General features: G+C 32.1%; 1 long non-coding RNA gene across 9 annotated transcripts; it reads right to left on the bottom strand.

The window, feature by feature from the left end:
- Positions 1–3707: 3707 nt before the first annotated feature.
- Positions 3708–26183, bottom strand: LOC130936106 (uncharacterized). 9 transcript variants are annotated; one of them, XR_009068060.1, is made up of 13 exons: positions 25549–26183; positions 24399–24444; positions 24010–24159; positions 23657–23745; positions 23133–23241; positions 22064–22143; positions 6547–6635; positions 6365–6452; positions 5878–5945; positions 5334–5650; positions 5051–5150; positions 4331–4458; positions 3708–4123 (listed from the first exon to the last, which is right to left on the bottom strand). It is a non-coding gene; the product is annotated as an uncharacterized LOC130936106 (long non-coding RNA). The 9 variants fall into 9 exon arrangements; XR_009068061.1 differs by having other exon boundaries at positions 24399–24441; XR_009068054.1 differs by lacking the exon at positions 25549–26183 and adding an exon at positions 24751–25534.
- Positions 26184–26733: the final 550 nt, after the last annotated feature.

The following is a 26733-nucleotide window of genomic DNA, read 5'->3' as shown; positions in this document are numbered from 1 at the left end:
AAAGCAAAAAAAAAAAGTGAAGAAGAAAAAGCAAGCAGAAAAAGCCAATAGCCCTTTAAACCAAAAGGCAAGGGTAGAAATAAAAAGTGATCCAAGGCAAAAAGAGTGTGCTTAAGAACCCTGGACACCTCTAATTGGGAACTCTAGCAAAGCTGAATCACAATCTAAAAAGGTTCACCCAGTTATGTGTCTGTGGTATGTATGTATCCGGTGGTAATACTGGAAGACAGAGTGCTTTGGGCCACAGCCAAGACTCATAAAGTAGCTATGTTCAAGAATCATCATACTTAACTAGGAGAATGAATAACACTATCTGAATTCTGAGTTCCTATAGATGCCAATCATTCTAAACTTCAAAGGATAAAGTGAGATGCCAAAACTGTTCAGAAGCAAAGAGCTACTAGTCCCGCTCATCTAATTGGAGCTAAGTTTCATTGATATTTTGGAGTCTATAGTATGTTCTCTTCTTTTTATCCTATTTGATTTTCAGTTGCTTGGGGACAAGCAACAATTTAAGTTTGGTGTTGTGATGAGCGGATAATTTATACGCTTTTTGGCATTGTTTTTACTATATTTTTAGTATATTTTAGTTAGTTTTTATTATATTTTTATTAATTTTTAGTTAAAATTCACTTTTCTGGACTTTACTATGAGTTTGTGTGTTTTTCTATGATTTCAGGTATTTTCTGGCTGAAATTGAGAGTCCTGAGCAAAAATCTGATTCAGAGGCTGAAAAAGGACTGCAGATGCTGTTAAATTCTGACCTCCCTGCACTCGAAGTGGATTTTCTGAAGCTACAGAAGCCCAACTGGCGCGCTCTCAACGGCGTTGGAAAGTAGACATCCTGGGCTTTCCAGCAATGTAATAGTCCATACTTTGCCCGAGATTTGATGGCCCAAACCGGCGTTGCAAATCAGCTTCAGAATTCCCGGCGTTTAACGCCGGAACTGGCACAAAAATTGGAGTTAAACGCCCAAACTGGCATAAAAGCTAGCGTTTAACTCCAGAAAAAGTCTCTACACATGAAAGCTTCAATGCTCAGCCCAAGCACACACCAAGTGGACCCCGGAAGTGGATTTTTATGTCATTTACTCATTTCTGTATACCCTAGGTTACTAGTTCACTATTAATAGGACCTTTTGATAATGTATCTCTACCTCATGACACTTTACACGTTTCTTATTGTATCTTTTATGGCATGAGTCTCTAAACCCCATGGTTGGGGGTGAGGAGCTCTGCTGTGTCTTGATGGATTAATGCAATTACTAATATTTTTCATTCAATCATGCTTGCTTCTATTCTAAGATATCACTTGTTCCTAAACCTGATGAATGTGATGATCCGTGACACTCATCATCATTCTCACCTATGAACGTGTGCCTGACAACCACCTCCGTTCTACCTTAGATTGAGTAGATATCTCTTGGATTCCTTAATCAGAATCTTCGTGGTATAAGCTAGAATTGATGGCGGCATTCAAGAGAATCCGGAAAGTCTAAACCTTGTCTGTGGTATTCTGAGTAGGATTCAAGGATTGAATGACTGTGACGAGCTTCAAACTCCTGAGGGCTGGGCGTTAGTGACAGACGCAAAAGAATCACTGAATTCTATTCCGACCTGATTGAGAACCGACAGATGATTAGCCGTGCTGTGACAGAGCGCGTTGAACATTTTCACTGAGAGGATGGGAGGTAGCCATTGACAACGGTGAAACCCTACATACAGCTTGCCATGGAAGGAGCCTTGCGTGCTTGAAGAAGAAGACAGTAGGAAAGCAGAAGTTCAGAAGATAGAGCATCTCTAAAACCTCAACCTGTTCCCCATTACTGCAAAACAAGTACTCATTTCATGTTCTTTTGCTTTTTTTTACAATCAACCCTGATAATTATTGATATCCTGACTAAGAGTTACAAGATAACCATAGCTTGCTTCAAGCCGACAATCTCCGTGGGATCGACCCTTACTCACGTAAGGTATTACTTGGACGACCCAGTGCACTTGCTGGTTAGTTGTGCGGGATTGCAAAAGTGTGATTGCAATTTCGTGCACTAGAACCTCAATTGTCAGCCGAAGATTAAAAATTTTATGTGAAAAGTAATGCACGAAAGTTTACCTGTCAACCGGAAATTGGGACAAAAAATTCAATCAGTGGTACTGATTTGTCCAAGATGCTACAGTAAAAAAGAATCGGCCTTCCATTGTCTTTGGACGTGCCCTGATGCAGTTGAAGCTTGACATGCAAGCAGCCTTCTTTTTCTATCTCTCATAGAGCTCCCACGGTAGTGGTGGTTGAAATTGCTTGAATAATTCAATGACAGTAACGGAAAGAAGAAGAGGAACTTGGTAGCTATTACAATTTGGTTTAATTAAAAGGCTAGGAATGCATTTATTTTTGAAGGAAAACGGAAATCCCCCCTCCTGATTGTAGAAAAAGCTCACCAGGTCTTCGATTGTGGAAGAAGCTTACTAGGTCTTCAATGAAATTCTTCTTGTAATTTAATTTGTTTTTGCTGGTAGAACATTTTTAATACTATTCTTTGTTTTTTGTCCAAATATGGACCGTGAACTTCATTTCTAGTGCAATAAAATCACATTATCTTTGAAAAAAAAATTCTAGAAGATTTTTATTTTCAATTAAAATTTTAATTTTAAATAGAAAACAGTTTTATTAAGTAAACAATGACTTTCGTAAATAGTGTGAATAATGAATTTTAAAATTAGTTCAATAAAGTTAAAATACACTACACTTTTACGTAAATCACAAGTGAAAAAGAGAAATTACCATATGTATAATTATATTGTTCATTACACTCTTGTCTCCCAATATTTTTCTAATAAAAAATCATATCAAATGAAAAATAACTTTTTCATCTTCCTCTATATAATAGGAAGACAGTTTATGATTCATTGGTTGACAAGTGGTGATGTTCTTTAATAGACACGTGTTCCTTTACAAAACAATAAGATAATTTAAAATTTGAAATGAAATGAAAGTGCACCTGATCCGGTCATCTAAATTTTTAATATATATAGGCATAACATACCGCACCTACTTATTTTCATTTGAGATTCTAAGAAAAAAATTGAGTTGCAAAATCAAAAGAAAAAAAAAATCTCACACACTAGACATGTCTGAGAGCTTCGACAACTTGCGTGATGTAAATCCAAGGAAGCTTGGCTGGAACTTCAAAGTATACACCATAAGGGTTTGGGAAGAGCCTAGCAGGTTTAACGAGAAAGAGCTTGCTAGCATTGACTTGATTATTCAAGATAGTCAGGTAAATATATTTACTTATTTTGAATCTCTTTATGGATTACTGATAAGTTGTTTTTATCAATGAGATTTATCTTTTAACACTATCATATTGGGTTATACAAAGGGTACCAGAATGCATGCGTCAATACCCAAATCATTGGCTCAAAAGTGGAGCGGAAAAATTGTTCAGTTTCAGTTATACAACATGTGCAACTTCATTGTCCATGATAAAAAAAATGCATCGCGGATAATACCTGGTAGATGGACTTTGATATTTTCTCAAAGGACAACTGTGAATCCATTTCAAAATCCTACCTTTCCACTGGAAGCTTTCCGTTTTAGAACCATATCGGACATTATCAATGCAGAGAGGTTGGACGGCACCGAACTTTTTGGTAAGTTTATTGCATTTACCTGGTAGCCATATCCTTTATGCTTTTACATAATAAAGTTGAACCAAAACTAAAGAGTGGTAACATTAAACACTATTTTGTAAATATGCAGATCTGATTGCTGAAGTGGTTGAAAAAGAAGATCCTAGGGATTTGGTTACAAGCAAAGGAAAAGAGACAAAACGATTGGCTATTGTCCTAGAGGATTTAGAGTGCGTGTTCTATCATATTGTGTGTAGTTTTACAAAAACTCCAGTGTTCTTTTCAATTAATAAGTTTCATATGGTTTGCTAACACAGCAATAATCGAATCGGGTGCACAATGTTTGGCCACATGGTTGATCAAATCCTACCACATCTTGAGGAGGATAGAGTCGAACCGCTTATAGTCGTGTTACAATTAATAAAAGCAACAAGGTGGAATGGAAAGACATCAGTGCAGAGTCATTTCAATGTTTCCCAATTGTACGTCGACCCTGGATTGAAAGAGATAGTTGAGTTTAGAAACAGGTTAGTTATTTTTATGTAATACACTCCAACTCCAAGCATAGAATAATAATTGGAAATTTGGGGAAAATAATAAGATTGTCTTTTCATTTAATAATTGAAAATTTCAACAGAAATGAAATGTATTGCAGTTGATAATCTCTATTTTAACTTTTAATTAATCACACCATTTTTACCTGGAAGGTTGCTCGGAGGTGCAACCTCATCCTCTGTGAGGATAAGTCAGGTTTTATCGCATGGTCCATGGTCAGGTGCTGAAGAGCTGACACAAGGTAATGCTTCAGTGAAAACAATAGAGGACATCCTGAATCAAAAAGAGGTAATTAGAAATTTAGTCATCCACTTAAAAATAAATTCAATAATTACCAAAAGACTCTCTAGAGTTCAAATTTATGAGGGAATATATGATCATACAGGAAGGTCCCACTTGGATGGTTGGAACTATTGTTTCAATCAATGTAAGCAAGAATGATTGGTTTTACAAGTCGTGTAGGAAGTGCCCAAAAAAAGTTGATACTCCTGTTGGCAATAGATATGAATGTGGAAAGTGCGGTCACATACACGGATGTGCTGCACTAAGGTATATTGTATAAGTCCATTTGACAAAACTTATGCATTCCTATATAGTTTTGTTGTTATCATTCTTATATTAAATCAATGAAGGATTTATGTATGTATCCTGAAATATGTGTGTTCTGTGTGCATTCATTTCAAGATTCAAGGTGGAGGTGATGGTTTTTGATGGCACTGGAAGCATCAGATTGCTTCTGTGGGACAAGGAAACAATGATGTTGTGTGGCAAGCGCGCTGAACAGGTTATGGAGGAGAAGGTGAGTTCAATATTAGGAGATATTAGAAGTAGTTGTTGTATAAAGTAAAGTTGGTAAAACCTTAACCTGGACATTGTTCCCATTATCCACCAAAATGTAGGTCTCTACTGAAGATGACTATCCACCAACTTTTGATAATATGATGGATAAGAGAGTGCTCTTCAAGCTAAATGTTAAGTCCGGTAATATTAGTCAGTATGATCCAGTGTATACAGTCATGAGGGTATGCGATGATGAAGATATAATTGAAAAGAACACTCCTAAGGAAGTGTTCGCTACTCCTACCATTAATAACACTGTATGTAGTCCTGTTCAAAGTAAATATATCATGATCTGGTAGAGTATTTACCTGTTTTCTGTACTATAAAAGTTGAATAGAAAAATGGCATTTCTATTTTGTTTTATAGGAAAATGGTTGCAGCAACTCTATTGATATGTCAGGCAGTGTTGTCAACCTTAATACTGATTCTGATATGCAACCTTCTTTGGTACGTTGTAATGATTTATTGGGAGAAATTTTGGTTATGTTTTATTTGCTAACTACCACTTAGAGGATGACAATTATGATTTTATAACTTCAGGATGCTCCTCAGGAGTGTATATCATCACTAAAGTGCAAGACTCCAGCAAAAAGGTCCAACAATGGAGGAAATGGTGGGTCACCATCTGTGAATGAAATTGAGGAGGAAGGGCAGCTATCAACTAACCGTTTCAGCAGGAAGTTAGGAAAAAGGTCTAAGATCCAAATCATTGAAGAAGATAATTGATAGTAATATTAGTATGTTGAATATGGGAATTTTACTACAAGTTATGTTCAGATGCATGAAACATTTGGAAATTCAACAAGAGACTGATAATTAGAAATGTGATTAGATCATTATCATGTTAAGTACCTTAATGTTGTTAACCTCAATAGATGGTGGCTATTATGTTGCATGAGTCATTTGTATTAACTGCGAACCTGATTATGATACATTAACTAATGTCCTCAGTCAAACTCTATAAACTAAAATAGTTTTCAGGATTGTGATAATGTGCAAATTTGAGGATTTTATGTATGAAAATGCACAAAAAATTTTGCATTAGCTTTCAATAATTTTGGTGAAAAGTAACTTGAATATGCCCACAAAATTAGGTTAATATTTCCTGCCTCATGGACGCCTAAAGTAGTCTAAATTGTAGCTTATACCTTAGTTTAAACTATATCACTTATTTATCAAATTAAATATTGTAACTCGAATTATATTTCCTAACTTAACAAATATGACCCCAAATTAGAGCCTCCAACAAACTAAGGTCTGAATTGTAACTTATACCCCAGATATTTTAATATTGAAAAATATATTGATTAATGTTCCATATAAGTGAAGGAAATCTTACCGGACCAAGATATTTGATACACTGAGTTTGAAGTTTAGTACGCGGGCACTTCTCGAGATTTACTTCTCTTCCTTCTCCAATGTCAATCCTGCAATTTCAAGGCGGAAGCTTAATTTCAAACTCCATTCTCTAAAATTAGCCCAAAATTGTAACAAAAGAAACTATTTTACAAAGAATATTACCAGTAGAAGAAGGGTTCTCTGCCTTGGCACTGAAGCCATTTATCATAATAGAAGTGCAAAATGTGTCCATAGCAATGGCGCGGGTCAATCTGTTTTACCAAACAAAAATTGGTCAGTAACATAATAACCGATCATCAACTAAAAAATTTATTTTCTATAAGTTTACAAAGCTTAATTGTGGTATCTATTTAATTTGATTAAAATTTTGAGAATTATTGGGACATGTAAGCTGTTATAGTTTATGATTTATTCATATATAGCTAAAGATTTTTTTGCACAATCAAATTACAACTTATTATGTTTATTATTTATATAGATACAGATAATTCTGAATTATTTGCTTCTATTTTGCACAGTTCTTTTGTATTAGGCATTAAAAAGGTTTGAGAACTTTCACTGATTTGTTCTTTGCATAGAGAAAATCATAAATAAATTTTGCTCTTTAACTTTATATGCTCAAGAGAAGTAGCAATAAAAAGTTTGTTAGCATAGCTGTAACATCAGGATTGTTTTAATCTCTGTTTTGAAAATATTATCTGCAAACTGCTTTCCTCACAAGAAATAATATAAGCTGGAGATGGAATGAAGTGACCAATTGAATAAAAACTATATTGGGCTTTGAACATTCAAAAGATATATAGAGACCGAGTCGGTTGAGATATTTATCCACTATCACACTCTTCCTATATATAAATATAGTATAAATAAGTAAACCAATGAACCAATGAAGTGACCATTTGATTAAAAACTATATTAAGTGGTTAGCTGCTAGAAAGATAAAGATTGAGTCGGTTGACATATTTATCCACTATCACACTCTTCCTATATATATACATAGTAGAAATAAGAGAACCAATGAAGATTAACACATTAAAAGTATCTAAAAATTTGGGTGCTTGCAAAGTTGGTGGTACACGTTCTTAGTTTAGGTCAAAACATAGATAACCGTGATTAATATGCATGGTTCATCGACATGACAATAGCAGGCTTATGTCTTCATCGCAAGAAACCATATAAGCCGTATAAGGAATGAAGTGTCAATTAGAACAAAAAACATTTTGATCTTTACTATGTAAGAGAGATATGGTATGATTTACTTGACAAAACCCTAGATGCATACTGACACACCTCCTAGATATACTTTATGCATAGATGAATCACTGACTATTAGCATATTTTAAGTATATAATAAAGAAAACTTAGGTTCTCATCGATATAATAAAGAAAGCTTAGGTTGTCATCAAAATGTCACAAGACTAAGAAAGGCAAAAAGGAAATTGATCATACATTAACAAATAGAAAAAGAAGTTTTCAAATATCAAAGACACAATGCAGTAGTTGACTAACCATAAAAATCATATGTAAAAAGTTGATATGCATATATTTACTTTCTATGATTATGCTGTTGACCGATAAGGATGCAGTGAATCAGGACCAGAACAAAAAATAAAAAACTAAAATATCAACCTCATTGCGCCTGCAAATATATATAATATTTGGGACATTGGAAGGGAAATGGGTCAGGTATTGAAGTCTAAGCAAGGTTAAAAGCAAACTTTATTTGTGAAAAAATAGTAACTGAGCAATGCAACGCTATGAAAATTCACCAATTAGGCTTTTAGGTTTCATTATGCTAAAAATTTTTACAGTCCACATACAAGTTTTCGGAAGTTTGCTTATTTGTTTTGACGAATTTTAAACTTAAAGACTATTGGGCAGCATAAATACCTTATGTATCTAATAGAACTTTAGGAAAATATTTTAAAGGGTACAACGGGTATTATTATATAAATAATTCATGTAAATATTTTTGAATACACAAATAAATAATTATATAGATAACATTAAATAATAAGTTGGATTTATCTGTCAATAATAAGTGAAGAAGAATTATATATTTTGTAGATTATTTAGCATATAAACACAAATAATTACATGTATTATTTATATTTAAAAATTAAACTTAGTATGAAATATATGCGCTATATTAATGAAGTTTAAAAACAGGACATGTATACTGGCACAGTTATGAATATTTGTTGCCTTTCTAAATGGAAATATTCGGTATCAAATTGACCAATAAAAAATAATTACATATTTTTTTTACATGTTTAATTTATGTATAGCTTTTTAAATGGTTTAATCATAAGCTTAAAAGGCTAAATCTTCTATATAACTACATGTTCGTAACTATAATATATTAAGCTTATAAATAAAGTAAACATGTATTTTATGGCTTAGTAAGAGATTAAAAAATATTAATTAAATGATTGACCAGTAAAAAACAAGTAATTCCGTGTTTTTTTGCTAAAAGATTTATTTATAAGCTTAGAAAGCTAAAACTTCTACATAAATATATGTTATTAACTGAGTATGAATTAACCTTATAAATAAATTAAACATGTGCTTTAGGGGTTAGTAAAAGATTAAGGAAATATTAATTATATAATTGATCATTTTTTTACAATTTCTATATGAATGCATGTTCGTCAGATTAAGCTTATAAATAAGTTAAACATGCACTATAAAAGTTAGTAATAGATTAAAAAATATTAAGTATATATTTGGCGAGTAAAAAATATATTCATGCTTATACTCTAAAGATTAATTATATAATTAACCGGTAAAAAACGATTAGCAACCTCATCTAAAAAGTTTATTTATAAGCTTATAAAGATAAAATTTCTATATAAATAATACATATTTGTATAGAAACAAAATTCATCGGATAAATATTATAGATTAAGCTTATAAATAAATTAAACATATATTTTAGGAGTTGTTAATAAAAGCCAAAATTATTAATTATTAATTATAATATTAAAAAGTAAATAACAATATGGTATTTTTTTATACAAGAGTTTATTGAGAAGCTTAAAAATACATATTCCTAACTAATGGATTAAGCTTATAAATAATTATAATTATATATGTAATTTAGTTGTTACTCTAATGAATATTTGCTCGCTTTCTAAATTGAAAATTTCAGTATTAAATTGACCAATAAAAAATAATTTCATTTTTTTTACATGTTTAATTTATTTGTAAATTTTTAAATGGTTTATTCATAAGCTTAACAAGCTAAATTTTCTATATAAGTACATGTTCGTAACTATAATATGTTAAGCTTATAAATAAAGTAAACATGTATTTTAGGAGTTACTAAGAGATTAAAAAAATAGAAACTAAATGATTGACCAGTACAAAACAGCTGATTCGGCGTGTTTTTTCTAAAGAGTTTATTTATAAGCTTAAAAAGCAGATAAAGACAAAATTTCTATATAAATACAATATTCTAAAAAGTTTATTTATAAGCTTATAAAAACAAAATTTCTATATAAATACATGTTTATGTAAAAACATAATTCATCGTATAAATATTATAAATTAAGCTTATAAATAAATTAAACATGTGCTTTAGGAATTGGTAATAAAAGCCAAAATTTAGAATTATAATATTAAAAAGTAAATAACAATAAGGTATTTTTTCACACAAGAGTTTATTGAGAAGCTTAAGAATACATGTTCGTAACTGTACTGAATTAAACTTATAAATTATTATACATGTAATTTAGTTGTTAGTAATAGATTAAAATAAATATTAAATATATAATTAACCAGTAAAAAATAATTTGGTACTTTTTTAATCTTTACCTACAAGCTAAAAAGCTAATATTTCTATATAAATATATTTAAGTAGTATAGATCAGCACAACACAAGTTTCTCATGCTTAAAAACCACTCAATTACTAACTTTATCAAATCAGTTACCCCTTCCTGTTTTCAACCTAAGATGAGTGATATTTCACCTAAGAGAGTATCCCTTTCTTATCTCGACGACGACTTAGTGTGGATGATCTTTGTCAGGGCCGATCCCAAAACAGTTGGGAGAGCCCGATGCTGCAACAAGAAATGGAACGGCAAGCTATCAGCTCCATTTTTTGTCAGGCAAAACTTCATGTACAACAAAAACAAGAACAAGAGTGCATTGATTGGCGTCGGTCATCCTCCTGTGGATGATAACTCAAGGTGGTTTATAAGAGCTGATGTTGAGAGCGGATTACAGCTAGATTTCAACATACCAATAGCTATCAACAACTTTGGCTTTTATTGCCTGGTCGGGTCTGATCACGGTAATGTATGCATCAGATTTTCACAAGGTGGCATGAACTCTAGCCTTCTGATCTGGAATCCTCTAACACGTCAAAGGATCTTTGTTTTTGATGAGGCAAGGAGGCATTGCTGCCATGTTGTCTCACTCTATGCATTTGGATACTTGGCTAACCATATCGAGTATCGCATAGTGCATGTATACAAGAGGCACTATACTGACCGAAATCTTTTATGGAGTTTATACAACTCATTTGAGGCTGACTGGAATCATTCTGGTGTTTACAGCAGCAATGTGCAAAAACTGGGTCCTAAGTCAGTTGTTAACGAAGGGGTGGTATATTGGATAGGGTGGAGAGGTGTGGACAATGTGGAACCAATATCCATTGTCACATTCAATCTACAAAAGAGAGTTTTTTCGGAAGCTTTAGTTCCTGATGGTGTGAGGTCAACCTATCATGCTATTACTCATTTCAATGATAGTGTTGGTTTCATATCACAAAAAAATGTTGGCTTCAGCAGGCATATCATAATATGGCAACTGATCAAACATGGTCATGATGAGCTCGAATGGGCTAAAATGCTTCAGATATCTGGTATTGGCATACCATACAACCCTTCTTTATTTGATGACAGGGATATAATTTCAGTTATTGATGCTAAGAGCAACTATGGAGGGGCAAATGATGCTGAGATAACTGATATCCTTATTTCTAAGTTTAGATATAAGACCGCTAGAAGGGAGCATCTTATCCACCGTACATGGCATGAAAATGTTTATGTTAAATCAGTCACCATGCACCTGCAAGGATTTTATCCAGTTTAAAATAGAAACGCTGCTAAGTCTATCACTATGGTCTGCACTGAAGCATTTCTTTATTATCTTTTGTTCTTTTGAATTTAATATTATCTTAGATGTGGTTGCTCTTTAATGTGTCCTATAATGTACCCATGTTATAGTAGATTAGTATGAAGTATCTACTATAGGATCTTAGTTAGTTATTTAAGAAGTTATGTATTTTGTAACCCATCATATATTAGGCTTATCAGTGTAATGGACTAAACAAATTATGGAAGTTATTTTTATATCAATGGTACTTTGTATTGATTTCAATTCAATTACTGTAAAAGAATTCAAGTAGGATAGAGTACAAATTAACTAAGAAAATGTGTAATTGAATTGAGCAAGACATTCACATAGTGATTAAATAAAACTAAATTATTTTTTGGAGGAACAAACAGAAAGTGGCTAACTTTGTACAACAATTAATATTTGAGATCATATAATTCTTTAGTATAAGTTGAATAATTAGTTGAAGGAATAGCTAAGTTAGTAATCTAGGGATTAATTTGAAAACATTTTATAATTGTAGTAAATAAATAAATTTGTATTGCAGAACACAAAATTGTACTCTTACCATGACACCTTTCACACACATTCTAATCGATAAGGATTTTAATATATTATGAAATTTTAAAGATAGTTTCAAACACTTAAGTGTTTACTAAGAAAATAAATGGAAGTAACAATTATGCAGTAAATACGAACGGTCCAAAATAAAAAAAAAGGTCATAATGAAAATATTAATTAATTACTAAGAAAAAAAGCAAAGACCAATTATATAACAGATTAAATTGTTAGGGATCTTTTGAATGAATCCACATACAGTGTTACATTAGATGACTCTTATAATTACTTTCTAACCATTTTCTTAGCTGCCCCTGCCTTTCAGTAATAATATAGTAATAAATAGTGTTGGTGCTACTTTTTGGTGGTATTCATTAGCTATACCAATCTATTAAAAGTTTTATTTTATATAAATCCATGTCTAGAAAAAAGTAATTATATTATGAACTTTTAAAGATAATTTCAATCTTTTAACCCCGTATAATAAACTAGTAATAACCTTTATTATAGTTTTATATTGGAGTAGTTCTTTAAGTTTATCTAATTTTAAAAGGGATAAAGTTATCTAATTTTTATATTCAATAAATATTCATATGAAATTTGACACACGAAAGACAAATTAGATAACAAAATGTATTGAAGGGTGTGGCATTTTTGCATCGGGATGCACATATTAAACAAAGAAGAAATACAATAACATTAAATGCTGGATAAACAAAAGAGAAAATCAAATGCCACACAAAAAACTAACACTCTAAAGAAATGAGCAGCTGCCAACCAGAGACTACCAATAGCAAATATATGTGAGTACTCAACAACACTTTGGAGTTAGCCGTTTAGGTTATTGTCTCTCAAGGTATGTAAAAATCTTTGTGAACATAGCTATATGCCAGGATTGTTAGATTTATTACATATGTTGATTAATAACAATATAGGCACCAATGGAGAAGACCAACCCTGTTTTAGCCAGAATCCAGAGAAGAAATATTATCGATGCAAAGAGAAGGAAACACAATACATCAGAACAATCTGAACAGAGCACTCAAGTACACTCAAGGCAACCTCTTCGGCAGATATGTTTAAACTCATGCACAACGCCCACAGGTATTAAATTTTTCTATTAAGATACCCTTGAGTCCAGCAGGAAATATTCATAAGTTAGAGGTTGAAAGTATACAACTGATTCATATTCCATAGAGGAGATGTAATCTTTGGTGTAGCTGTATTAGGATTCAGTTGAAACTCAAATTGTATCATAGAAAGATTTTAACATATCCATTTTGCACATTCTATATGTAGAAGCTGAATGATTTGAAATTTAATTGCATATGATAAAAATAGATTTGAGTAATGTGGATCACAATGTGACAGGTTCAAAAAACAAAAGGAAGATGGATGTGTATTGCAGAAACGATGCATCCGCATCAGAAGAAACAAATTTCCGCGTCCAAACACCAAATCCAAATCAACAACAAAGATTAATTGATACTACGGAGACCACAGGTACATGTATGCATTAATCCATGAGGAAACTTTCTTTGAACCCCATAATGTTGATCCTATAATAGTAATTTCTAATAAAAAAGTAATGAAACAGGGTACAGTACACCATCAAAGAGATCCTTCAGAAGAAAAGAAAACAGTCCAGTTTCACCCAATATCGACTCAATCTCTTATGGTTAGTTGTTGTGTTATTGCACCTCAAACAAAAACAAGTAAGCAAGGTCATTAATGTAGGTACATTTAGGATAAGGTTTATATGTCGGCTTTTTATTTGTCCTTACTGGGTTCTATTTTGATTAGATACTTTAAACAAAGATGGCAATTAACCATATTAAAAGTGTCTAAATGCATACCTAAAGCTTTAAGTCATCTTAGGATAGAGTTAGTCAAAGGTCAACAACTTAAAACTTAAATAAAAAATGATTAAGGGTCAACTACCTCAGGCATGTTTATTTCAAGGTGATTTCTAATCAAACCTCTCATAGTTAACATATAATTTACCCTCTATGATATATTAACTTATGATTTGTTGATTATTTGATTTGATTAACTGCACTTCTAAATTGCCAAAATTCAGAAATAATTAGTATTTCAACTATGATAGAGTTAGTAAGTAATGTTTTTTTTTTTAATTTTATGTTATGTAATTTTTTTAAAAATATTAGCTCAAATTTGATTTTTCAAACAATTCTTCTTTTCTACATCATTAATGGAAAAAAAATTACACCGAAACAAATAGGTAGGACGGAGCCATAATATTTAGATAGAAAAACAATTTTGGTTACGATAGTGAATTGATGCAAAAAACTTCCATCACTTGAGTGTTGTTATTCAAAAATATAAATAGTATGCCTATATCTACATTTCTTTCTTTTATTTTCTCTATAGATGACTTAAAAAAGTTTTAAAAATATTAAATTGCACAAATATTTTTTAAAAATTAATAGGAAGACAACATAAAGTTGCAAACCATAGTTAAAATAATAATTTGGGTCAAATTTAAGCAATTCAAATTAACAGTGTAATTAATAATAAAAAAAATATCAATCAATCAAAAATTAACATGTCACAAAGAATCAAGTATCTGTTAATTAAGAGAGAATTAGTTAGAAATTATCATTTGCAAAATTTATGTTATCACGGTTTAGAAATTGAGTTTAATTAACTTAAGCTTAGAGCAGTGATGGTTAGTATTAATCATAATAAATAAAATGAATTTCTCTAATAATAATTGAACAAGTTAGAGAAGGAAATCAACTCCCTATTTATGAGGGGTTTGGGTAGAAAATACCTTATTACAATTGTTGACCGTTTGGTTGTTGTGTATATAGAATTAGAGTCATTTCATATTGAACTCTCAAATATTTACAGAACAAAGCAGGGAAGCACGAAGAGTAAGGATACTGAAAATCCAAGACAAGAAAAAAATTATTCATAACAGCAATGAAAAAGGTAGTAATTGATCATTATCTCTAAAGGTCATATATCAGTTGTCTTTGTAATGATGAGTTCACATCTGTGCTTTCATCATCTAACTATTTTTAATTTGATTTAAGATAAATCTCATTCACAAATGAAGCTACTGAGAAATAATAGGGACATTACTTCTAACAAGACAGCCACATCTTTTTGTATAAATACATCAAACTTACCCAATGAAACAGGAGAAGTCAGTTCACATAACATGATAAATGACACTGGAACTATGGCACGTGGGGTAACACAACCAAGTTTAAGCTCTCTTCATATAGGTGAGATTTGATTATTATACAATGTTAAAAGAGGATACTGATAAACTATTTATAGAGTTTATAGCCACTGCAATCATTTAATTATGAGGTTGTTATGTTCATATTCAGGATCAGCATGCAGTCAAAATGTGCAATTAACACTGCTAAAACATAAAGATGAAACAGGTGATTTTTTGCTTATTTGCTTATACCAATAGCGAAGTGTGCTTTACACTAAACATACACAAGTTAACTCGGTACAACCTTTCAGCTAATACGTACCTGCACATGGGTGATGCAATGTATGCGTGTGAACATTGTCATGCACTGTTTTGGTACGAGGAAAGAACAATGAAGCACTACAACTCCACCGACCCAAAATTCACACTTTGTTGCAGAGGCGGTCAGGTCGAAATACCCCACTTACAAGATGCTCCTAAGGAATTATATGAGTTGTTGTATGGAGTAACAAACAAAAGCAAGCACTTTCTTGAGAACATTAGAACATATAATAATATGTTCCAATTCACATCAATGGGTGCAAAGATCGACCGAACAATAAATAAAACAAGAGGCCCACCAACATTTATTCTATGTGGTGAGAATTATCATCTGATGGGTAGTCTCCTACCTACAGAAGACAATCCAGCTAAATTTGCACAGTTGTATGTGTTTGACACACAAAATGAAATTCAGAACCGAATGAGCATAGTTCAGTAAGTGAAAGAACTTAATTAATTTCATATTTCTTTAGCACTTTATTTTATTTCTTTTGGTAGTTTGCATACATAATTAATAAGATAAATTGATTATATACCATGGAATTGTAATTTTCTACAGGGAATCTGACAAGAATCATTTAAAGGAGGAGATTATTAATGAGTTGAAAAAAATGTTAGATGAGCACAATGTGTTGGTGAAGGCTTTTCGTATGGTTAGGGACTCGATTCATAGTGAAGCAACATCCACCATAAAGCTTAGGCTTTTGGGGAAAAGGGGCAAGGATGGAAGAAGGTATAACCTTCCTTCAACAAATGAGGTGGCAGCATTGATTGTGGGTGACTTTGACATGGACAGAAATGATAGAGACATTATTGTCGAGACTAAAAGTGGGAGATTACAGCGAATCAACCAACTTAATCCGGCTTATTTGGGGTTACAATATCCTATATTGTTTCCTTATGGAGAGGATGGATACAAGGAAGATATACCACTTAATCGAAGTAATCCTAATTCAAAGAAAGGCAGACAAGATATTTCGATGAGAGAATTTTTTGCTTTTAGAATACAAGAAAGATTAGCCGATGGATCCCCGTTGCTATATTCAAGGAGGCTTTTCCAACAGTTTGTTGTTGATGCTTACTCAATGATTGAGTCATCTAGATTAAACTATATACGGCTTGACCAAGAAAAGTTTAGATGTGAGATGTACAAAGGACTCAAGGAAGCTGTATTTAATGGCGAGACAACACCTTCTTCTAGAGGCAAACGTATTATTTTGCCTTCGTCATTCACAGGTGGCCCTAGATACATGATTCAGAATTATCAAGATGCAATGGCTATATGCAAAGTTGTCGGTTATCCAGATCTTTTTATAACATTTACATGTAATCCTAAATGGCCAGAACTAGAAGATTTTCTAAGCAACAGAGAATTGCGATCTGAAGACCGACCAGACATGGTCTGTAGAGCATTCAAGATGAAGCTTGATCGGCTTATAAAGGATATCCGTACAAACCAAATATTTGGGCGTGTAATAGCAGGTTAGTGAAAACATTTATTACTAATACAGTGCATCGTTGATTTATGAAAATAAAGTTATTTACAGTAACTTACCCATCACCTAATTGTTAAGATCACTGATTGTACAAGTTACGAAGTAAGTAGTTCTACATATGAACGAGAAATATATATAGAATTGCACATTGAGATATTACAAATATAATTCTAATGGTTTTATATTGATGATTTATCAGTTGTTTACACAATTGAGTTCCAAAAGCGCGGATTGCCACATGCACACATTCTTATTTTTCTTCACCCAGCCGACAAATTTCCAACTGGAGAAGATATTGATCGAATTATTTCTGCTGAGATTCCGGACAAGCTTAAGGATCCATTATATTTTGAAGCAGTTGAGAACCATATGATGCATGGTCCATGTGGTCAGCTTAGAAGAAATTCTCCTTGCATGGACAATGGTAACTGCATAAGGCACTTCCCTAAACGTTTTGTTGATGCCACAACAATTGATGAGGATGGATATCCAGTTTATAGGCGCCGACAAGATGGGAGAGTGATAAAAAAGTCGGGTGTTGAACTTGACAACCGTTACGTCGTGCCACATAACAGGTTGTTATTGTTGAAATATGGCGCACATATTAACGTCGAATGGTGTAACCAATCTCGATCTATAAAGTACTTATTCAAATATGTTAACAAAGGAAATGATCGTGTTACAGTATCATTTTATAGGAGTGCAGCCCGTGATGAGGAGGTTGACGACATAGATGAAGTCAGTATGTACTACGATTGTAGATACATATCTCCCTGTGAAGCAGCATGGAGAATATTTGGATACAATATCAATTACAGAGATCCATCTGTTGTTCGACTCGGATTTCATTTGCCCGATCAACAACCAGTTGTTTTTAAAGATGATGAAAAACTCGATGATGTTGTTAAGGAAGCTTCCGTAAAGGAGTCTATGTTCCTTGGTTGGTTCCAAGCAAATAAAAATTACTCAGAAGCTAGATCACTCACATATGCTGAGTTGCCTACAAGGTTTGTTTGGAAGACAAAAGAAAGGTTGTGGGCTCCACGCAAATCCCATACAGATATTGGAAGGATTTTCTTTGTACCCCCAGGATCAGGAGAGATATATTACTTAAGACTACTCTTAAACTTTGTTAGAGGTCCGACTTCATTTGAAGACATCAAAACATTTGATGGTGTTAGGTATGAAAGTTTCAGAGATGCATGCTATGTGAGAGGTCTCCTCGATGATGATAGAGAATATATAGATGCGATAAAAGAATCAAGTCATTGGGGGTCTGGAGAATACTTAAGAAATCTATTTGCTACATTACTTTTTTCAAATTCAATGACAAAACCAGAGCGTGTATGGGAGAACACATGGTCGATACTAGCAGATGACATCCTTAATAGGCAAAGGAGAGTATTTCAAAACCCAGGTATGTCAAATTAACATGTTTGATTAAGCAATTTTTATTTAACAAAAACTAAGTTATTCGAACAAGATTTAGTTAGGTGGTGAAATATGTTTTAAAACTAATGGATTTAAGGATTTTAAGGATATATATAAATTTTCTTACATGATAAATTAGCATAGAAAATACACGCAAAGTTTGGACATCATATTAAATAGTTCCATTTATATACGAATGTAGAGTAAGTATTGGTAAAATTGCAATATAATTAAAAAGAAATCTAGATGATATACTGGAGTTATATTAATTAAAAAATTTTACTAAAATATTATATATATAATTATAGTTTTTTCTATTTTTAAAATTATTTTATCAAATATAACTGCTCTTTGTATTCAGTAAAAATTATTTTTAAGTTGATTTACCAAATTAAAAAATTATAACTCCAGACAAAATTATCTTGCAAACGTCAAGTTTAATATAAAAGTAATCGTTTTTGAAAAAAAAAATAAACTTCATCAAATCATCTTTAAACATGGAGATGTTAAATTAGTTTAAACATTTTTTTGGACATACTTTCCTATTTCAAAAAGACATATGAAGAAATAAAACTTAAAATTTAAAAAATAGAAGAAGTTCTATGTTAGTGAGAGGAGTTAATAATAAAAAAATATATAATGAATTGATAATTTGATATAAATGAATATTAATTTGGTAGTTGATGAAAATTTCGTAAAGGCTAATCCCAAATTTGGAGGCATACACTCAAGCTTAATGGGCACAGATTGATTCCTACTACCCTCTTATTAACACAAATACTGTTTTAGTTAAGTAACATATTTCAACTCATCATTGTATAACAAGAGTGGATCCGCTTAATTTGTTTTCATTGTTTAGTAAAATAAAATTTTATTTTTTAAAATTTTTTATATTTTTTATTTTACTTAAAAAACTAAGTAAAAAATTATACTATATAAACTAATTAAGGAAAACAATTAAAAAAATCGATGGACTTAAAAATAAGAGCATATATACTTTCATCTTTCCTCTATTATTTTTAGTGGTTTATTTTTCTTTTATAACAATGTTATCTATTAGCAAGTTGTTCATACTACGGAATATATAAGAAAAATTAAAATTGCATGCATTTAAATATAAGTCATGCCAATATAATTAAACATATATACTTTCAATAATCTGCTACTACTTTGTAAGTAAGCCCTCCAGCTATATTTGTCCCTACTACTTTCATTTTATCTGTTCATTTAATAAATAGTTTTTCCCTTTTTTTTATGCAATTTCAGTGGTTTTAATGCAATTTTATTTTTCTCATACAGAGTTACAATTATCTGATGAAGAGTTGAAAGATCTCACACTTATAGACATCGAAAACAAGCTAAAGAGCTACAACAAGAGCCTTAGAGATTTTCCCTCTATGCCATTTCCCGACATGGAGACATGTTCGGCTCAGTTCTTCCCCAATGGTGTAAACCGGTTAATTTGCGATGAGCTATGCTATGATAGGCGTAGTTTACGTGATGAACACAACAATTATTTACAACTGATGACAAATGAACAGAAAGAGGTATATAAACAGATAATGAGTGCTGTGGATGGTGCACATGGTGGAGTTTTCTTTTTATATGGATATGGTGGAACAGGAAAGACTTTTGTTTGGAAGACATTAGCTTCTGGATTAAGGTCGGATGGCAAGATTGTGTTGACCGTTGCATCAAGTGGCATAGCTTCTTTACTACTACCTGGCGGTAGGACGGCTCACTCCCGATTTGCAATTCCTCTCAACCTTGATGAATTCTCTATTTGCAACATAAAGCAGGGAAGTGCTTTGGCTGATTTATTGATAAAAGCTAAACTTATAATTTGGGATGAAGCTCCCATGGTCAATAAACATTGCATCGAGGCGCTTGACAGAACAATGAGAGACATTCTTAGATTCAAGGACACCAAAAGCGAAGAAAAACTGTTTGGAGGGAAGACTATTGTATTTGGTGGTGACTTTAGACAAATATTACCCGTTATACCCAAAGGTAGTAGACAAGAAATTGTTAGTGCAACTATCAATTCCTCATATATTTGGAATAGTTGCAAGTTACTCACGTTGACAAGAAACATGCGACTTCAGGCACAGGATGAACCTGCACAGTCAACCGAACTAGAGGAGTTTGCTCAATGGATACTCAATATTGGTGATGGCAAATGTGGAATATCTATTGATGGCCTCGAGAAAGTAAAGATACCAGCGGACATTTTGATCAAGGATTGGGTCGATCCTATTGAGGCTATATGTAATGCAATTTATCCTGAGTTATGCTCGAGTACAGTAACCCAATTTGCAGTGGAAGATCGAGCTATTCTTGCTCCCACATTGCAAATTGTTGATGAGATTAACTCATACATGATGAGTTTGAATCCCTCCGAGGCACAAACATATTATAGCTCTGATAAAGCATGCCCAACTGAGCAGGGCAATGACATATTAGCAAGCCTTCACACTCCAGAGTTCTTAAATACAATTAGATGTTCAGGAGTGCCAAATCATGAACTTACTCTTAAAGTTGGAACACCAATCATGCTTCTAAGGAACATTGATCACTCGATGGGGTTATGTAACGGTACACGTTTGGTAATAACAAACCTTGGCAAACACATAATAGAAGCAAAAAGCATCACAGGCAAAAGTTGCGGTCAAAAAATTTTTATTCCAAGGATGACACTAAGCCCATCTGACCACAGGATTCCATTCAAGTTCCAACGAAGGCAATTCCCTATAACGGTGTCCTATGCGATGACAATTAACAAAAGTCAAGGCCAATCTCTGTCAAAAGTTGGGTTGATATTGAAAAAGCCTGTTTTTACACATGGACAGTTGTATGTTGCCGTTTCTAGAGTTACTAATAGAAAAGGTCTCAAGATTTTGTTATGTCATGGTGATGAAATTACCTCAGAGACAGACAATGTGGTTTACAAAGAAGTCTTTCGAAACATTGGATGATATTTTAATATTGTAAGATGCAGAACTTATGAATTAGCTCACAGGTAACATATTTAGAATTCATCTATAAACACTTTATACAAAAAAGTCTATTAGTTTTCTTACCTGAGGGACTTTATAGCAGATTCATATGCTTTTATAATTATATTAGGATAAGCTAATCGTTTAGTTTATGATTCTCTCACAGGTAATTCTCAGGTACCCTACCAATTAAAGATGTTAACTTCGGGGTATATTTTCAACACAGATGTTAGTTACATCATTTGTTAATTGTGTTGTATCATCCTTTATTAGTTATTTAGTTAATTTCAAATCACAGATCTTAGTATCACCTGCCAGTTATTTTATATGTCATTTTAGTTATCAAATTCATGTTTTAAATCTTCAGTTAATGTTATTTTTTTATAAGCTGGTTTATGATATTTATTTTTGGTTACGTGTTAGATTCACAAATGTAACTTTACACAATTAAAGACTTCAACTATTAGTTCCTTTTTACCAAGCAATACCTTATTAATTTGCATGATGCTGTATTTTAATATACAATAATTCTTACAATTATAAATGGAGATTGAAATTTTACCTGCAATAATAATAAATATTCAGATGGGCGAACAGCATCAAAGATCAGTTGTATACGCATTCCTTTCCAATGTAGTTTCCCTGAATAAATTAAGGTTACCATTATATCCCAATAATATAGTGAATAATAATATGGCAGTGTGTACAAACTTCAAGAATAGAGTTAATATTATTATATTATATTCATCATTGATATTTCTAATGTAGGATTCAATTTAAACTACACCAGTTTTTGAGTGGTTAACCATTTTATATAGGAAAAATAAAGGAATATAATATTAGGCGAAGAAACTATTACAAGGTGATTGTTGAATTATTGAATGAAATTTATCCAAAAGAAAGTAATGCACAATTCAATTTTGGATACTATAGTTCCGGGAGGTTTTTAAATTTGTTTTGCGTTCATATTATTATGATTGTCTTATATTATAAGAAGACTATTATGATCCATGTACCACCTTAGCAATCCAATTGTGTAGTGTGCAAGTGCCTACTTTTTTATTGAGTTACACTTTGTTACAGCTAAACCATTGACCCCTAAGTTGTATTAAATATGGCAACTGGATAACCCACAAGTAAATTTTTATACACATAATTAACCATTTTATATGCACATCTATGCTTTCTGCAGATTTTGCCGACACATAAAGAAATGTCGAGAGATTTTCCAATTAATAAGTCTTATCACAATCTCAGTTCTTTAGAAAAATCGTTGCTCTGTTAATCTGTTACCATTAGTATCACACCAAAGTTACCATTAGTATCACACTTGGTGTAAAATTATAGAACGATGTTTTGCGATCAATTTCATTATTTGAGTTGTCCCATGGAAGGCAAACTTGATGCAATGTAGTACGCATATAAGATTTACTTATTTTAAAAAGATATTTGAGCTGTCCCATGGAAGGCAAACTTGATGCAATGTAGTACGCATATAAGATTTACTTATTTTAAAAAGATATTTTGGATGCAAGGTTTATACTATTTGTATCTCAACTTCAAAGAGACATGATTTAACAATTTAATGCAGTTATTTGGATTCTTAAGTAGCCGCCTTAATGAGTGCTTACACGTCATTGGTAATATCGGCAAATCAATCCCTGCCCACAATCAAAGCCTAATGTGACGTTGTAGAGTCTAGGACCCAATTACATGATCTGCTTCCTCTTGCAAATGAATCTATAAAACAAGCTCAATAAGTTTGAAGTGTTAAATATAATAAGATATGTATTAGGTATATAAATTTACGACTAAAATAAAGGACTCATCAGATTTTACACTAAGTGAACTATTTTTTATATATGAACGGCAAAAAATTGAAACATAAATTGAAAAAAAAGGGCCTAGAGATAGGATTTTTCCTCCGTATTTTCTATGTCCCTTTTAAATAACTATCAAAAAATCTAGATCAAATGCATTAGTCGTGTGCCACTTATGAGAAAAATTATTGCATATCGACAAACTGAGATTATATTTGGAAGGCCAAAATGTCATTTGTTTCTTTCTGGAAGTCATTTTGTCAAAAATTCAATCTTTTGGGAGGCCAAAATGGTAGTTTATTCTTTTATAAACATATTCACATATAAAAACTGACCCTTTGGCCAAATAATATGGTGCTAGAAGTCTCTCCTTGGTGACGTAGAAATGGGCCAATGGTCACAATCAATGATGTCCTTGCTGTGCCTACAGATTTATTGGAAAACATAAGGCAGGTAAAATAAAATAATAGCACTGTAAGTTTGAACAGATACAACTAACGTCCAAGATCAATTTATGTGATGCAGTGCCTGAGAGACTAAGGAAGATAAAGTAGTTGTGTCAGTCAAGGATCTAAGAAACCAGTTTACTGAACCATTAATGACATCTCACAAGATTTGACCAGAGTTTGTGAAACTTGAGGCCAATATTAGTAGGATATCTAACAAGACAGATTAAGGCACATCCAACCTCCAGAGGAATCTCGAAGCATCCTGGTAAGCTTTGAATCACAAAATGGAACATGAGCACTGTTCTCTGCTAGAGCATTAATGCACTTTCCCAGTGAACTTAGTGAAAGGTTGATTGATTTGGCTTCTTCTAGCATGTTTCCTTCACTTCCTGCAGGGGAAAACAAAAAAATGAAAAGTTTCAGCATATACCAAATTACCAACTAATAACAGTATCTATTAACTCAATTAAGTTAAAGGAGACACGATCAACACTGTCCGTATTTCAAAGGCCACGAGAAATCCAATTGTCTCAATTTTCTTTACAAAATTGTGCAAATGAGGAATAAATGAAAATAAGAGGAAGTATTGTAATTAATTATTATCAGTTAAAAATTATAACTGAAATACCCTTTTAGCATTCAGCAGTCCAGATCGCCAGAAAGTTGTCCTTCTTCTTTTATAACAATACACAAAAGGCACACCCAAATACTTTCAGACATTTATTATACAATATAGGACATGTAAATAGCATTCAATATTTCAATGCATATGCAAATTGACAGTTTTTTATAAAGGAAATAACTGATAGCATTAAAATGGAGAAAAATAGGTTTGAGAAACAAATCAAGGTGTGCCATTTGACTATATATATGGAGTAAGATACCTGCAAAAGTAACCAATATTATCTAAATAAACAAAATAAGCAAACAACGCAACACAAAAGAAAGGAAGATGTTCATGGGACATAGAATATACATACCTTTGAGCTTCGCCTATTTAATATTCAACAAATCAATAGTGAAATCAGCCCCATCTTAACACCAAGTATCTGGAGGTTACCAAACCAACGAGAGGCAAATCTATAGAATTAGGGTATACTGTAAAGAGCTATTATGATTATTAAAGGATCAACCATACAACTGTCTAAAATAGTCTATTTCCTACGGTCGACTCTCTTTACATGGATAGATACAACGACTCTGTTTGGTGGTTTTTGTAGATAGACATTTATGACCATTAATTAGACACAATACTCTATGAAGGGAAGTAGTTGGTTTTAAGAATCTTTTCTAAGGAAAGTCCCCTTTATTCCTGTTTTATGACCAACAGCAATAGATTAATACAAGGTTGCAATAACCGGACCAGTCAGACTGAAGTCACTGGTTCAACGATTCAACCGGAGTCGAACCGTTATTAGACCAATTTAATTAAATATAATGTAAAATCATTATAAATTCATTAAAATAATTCCTACACTCAAATTTAATAAGAACTATGTTTGTAAAATTCACAAATTCACATAATATTTTGTATATAATTTATTACAAAATAGTCGAAAACAAATTCAGAGTTTATGTATAAAGAAAATCAAGACAACAATAAAGCACTAATTATTAACAAAACAATAACAACAACCACTGTGGCAATTATCAGGCAACAAAAACAAGCAAGAATGCAAAACAAAGCACAACAACAATTAAACTGAAAATAAAAATCATAGCAAGAAGGCAAGAAACATAACGAAACTGAACAATTAAATTAAAGAAGCAACAATAACCTTCCACAGTTCTACAACATAGCAGTTGAGCAGCCATCAACGAAATCTATCCAAAATCGATAAATCAACAGTGAAACTCATGAACCTAACAGAGGCGAGCCACGCTGGCAGGTGAAATAAGGCCTCCAGGCGACCAAGGCTGAGCGAGGAACAAATTGCAGCTGGAGGCAGCACAGCTCGAGACAAGATGAAGAAATAGATGCTTCAACAGGACGATGGAGGAGCTGCGTGGGACGGCCTTGGATAGCGAACAAATAGATGACGCCGGACGAAACAGAGGAGGAAGATGAGCATGTAAAACAGAGAGATAACAGAGCCTGGAGCAGAAGAGGACGGCGGCGAAACGCTCTTTCCGTGACATTGCCCAAAACGACGACACTTTTGGGAGAAGAGGCATTGGGCGATGGAGAAGATGGCTACTATGGCTGTTAGGAGTGTGAATGGAATATGTGAATCATGTATGTGTTATGGGTATTTAGGTTTAGTATTAGGTACGGAGAGAGTGAGGATTTTTTTTTTCCCAATACAGGGGGCGCCGTTTTTAACAAAAGAAAATTGGGAAACTATGAAATTTAAATGAGGGTTTGAGCACCTCCAATCGACAGTCCCTCTCCCACTTCATCCTGACACACAGGCACTCCAATCGTTAGAGAAAAGAATAAAAAAGTCTTCACACAAATTTGAAGAAAGAGGAGTTCCTCCTCAAAGAAATTCTACCCACCAATGATAATTTGCCATGTGACAAATTATCTTTAAAATAATAATTAATTAAATAATTATATTAAATAATTAAATTATAATTATTCATAATAAATAATTATATTATTATTTAATTAATCATTTATATTAATAATTTAAATCATAACTAAAATAATTATATTCAATTATAACTAATTAAATTTATTTACATAAAAAAATAAATTTAATTTTTTATACATTATAAAATAATTTTTTAGTGAATTATTTTTTTTATTTATAAAATTTAAAATATTAACCACATTACAAAATAATAGAATTTAACTATATTTTTTATATTAAATAATTTTATAAATTAATATAATTTCAAATTATATATTGTGTATTATTTTTATATATGAATTTATTTAATATTAATATTTTTTAATAGTGAATTTTTTAAAATTTATAAATTTAGATTATGTTATTGAAAAAAATAATTAAATTAAT

This window comes from Arachis stenosperma, chromosome 6 (genome assembly GCF_014773155.1).
Source record: "Arachis stenosperma cultivar V10309 chromosome 6, arast.V10309.gnm1.PFL2, whole genome shotgun sequence".
NCBI lineage: Eukaryota > Viridiplantae > Streptophyta > Magnoliopsida > Fabales > Fabaceae > Arachis > Arachis stenosperma.
This window is presented reverse-complemented; position numbering and strand designations above follow the sequence as displayed.